A 1699-nucleotide genomic window follows, 5' to 3' on the forward strand; every position below is an offset into this window, starting at 1 on the left:
GGAAGAAGCTAAGTGTGAGATACTAGCTATCCCCAAGAGGTGTCATCTCCTGCCCAATAAGAGAAGACCCCTAGATACCAGACAAGCCACTGTGGAACATCAGAGGACAAAAGACTTTGTTGATTGTTCCCCCCACATCCATGAAGAGGAGACGAGCAGTTGGACTCGTCCCAACAGCTTGAACTGAGGGGGAAAGGACTAAAACTCTCTGCTGAGAAGGAACTATCCTTTTTTATGCTGCTCAGATTCTGTGGGGACAAATGTTTCTAAGCTTAAGCAAGGAATCCCCAGCTGCTGAAATCAGGAAGGCCAAATCACACTTGGAGTTGCAGCTAGCAAGAGATGTTAAGAGTAACAAGAAGGGTTTCTTCAGGTATGTTAGCAACAAGAAGAAAGTCAAGGAAAATTGGGCCCCTTACTGAATGAGGGAGATAACCTAGTGACAGAGGAAGTGGAAAAAGCTAATGTACTCAATGATTTTTTGCCTCTGTCTTCACGAACAAGGTCAGCTTCAGCTGCTGTAATGGGCAGCACAGTATGGGGAGAAGGCAAGCAGCCCTCTGTGAAGAAAGAAGTAGTTTGGGACTATTTAGAAAAACTGGATGAGCACAAATCCATGGGGCTGGATGCTCTGTGTACGATACTGCTAAAGGAATTGGTGGATTATTATTGGCTGTGGGGGTGGGGCAGAAGGAGTATGGCCAGCTGGCTTCACCTCATGTTGGAAATAGTAAGAAAAGGGATAGATAATAATACAGAAAATATGAGGATGCCTCTAAATAAATATGGTATAGCCACACCTTGAATACTTTGTGCAGTTCTATTCATCCCATCTCAAAAAAGATATATTAGAATTGGAAAAATATACAGAAGGGTGACAGAAATGTTTAGGGTTATGGAACAGCTTCCATATGAGAAGACATTAAAAAGCCTGGAACTTTTCAGCTTGGAAAAAGAGAAGACTAATCAGGGGTAAAATAGAGGTCTATAAAATCAAGAGTGCTGTGGAGAAAGTGAATCAGAAAGGGTTATGTACCCCTTCACACGAACTGGGGGTCACCCAAGGAAGTTAATAGGCAGCAGGTTTAAAACAAAGAAAAGAAATTACTTTTTACACAATGTACAGTCAGCTGTGGAACTCATTGGTAAGGGGTGTTGTGAAGGCTAAAAGAATAACGGATCCAAAACAGAAGTAGATAAGTTGACTGAGGATATGTCCATCAATAACTATTAGCCAAGACGATCAGGGACGAAGCTCCACGCACTAGGTGTCTCTAAACCTAGAAGCTGAGAGCAGACACAGGGGACAGATAACTCAATAATTGCACTCATCTGTATGTTCCCTCTGAACTATCCGCACTAGCCACTTTCAGAAGACAGCACACTGGGCTAGATGGGCCATTGTATGACCCAATAAGATCGTTCTTATGCTCTTAAATTGTTCCACTGATCAACGGGCTTCCACAGACCGGCCATTTCCAGGGGCTGTCCATGTTGTGGAGCTGGCATAGCCACCCTATCCAATGTCCAGGGGCTGTTCAGTGTGGGATGTTGATGGGGTCTAGTGCTGTCACCTAGGGTTGTGGACCTGTAGCATGTGGGACAGAGGCTAGAACTGGGCTGGAAAAGAGAAAGATTTTCCCCACATTAAAATTTTGGACCCTGTGATAAATGAGGGGGGTGCAGTGGTAGCTGCCTT

This window comes from Chelonoidis abingdonii, chromosome 1, assembly GCF_003597395.2.
Source record: "Chelonoidis abingdonii isolate Lonesome George chromosome 1, CheloAbing_2.0, whole genome shotgun sequence".
NCBI classification, from domain to species: domain Eukaryota; kingdom Metazoa; phylum Chordata; order Testudines; family Testudinidae; genus Chelonoidis; species Chelonoidis abingdonii.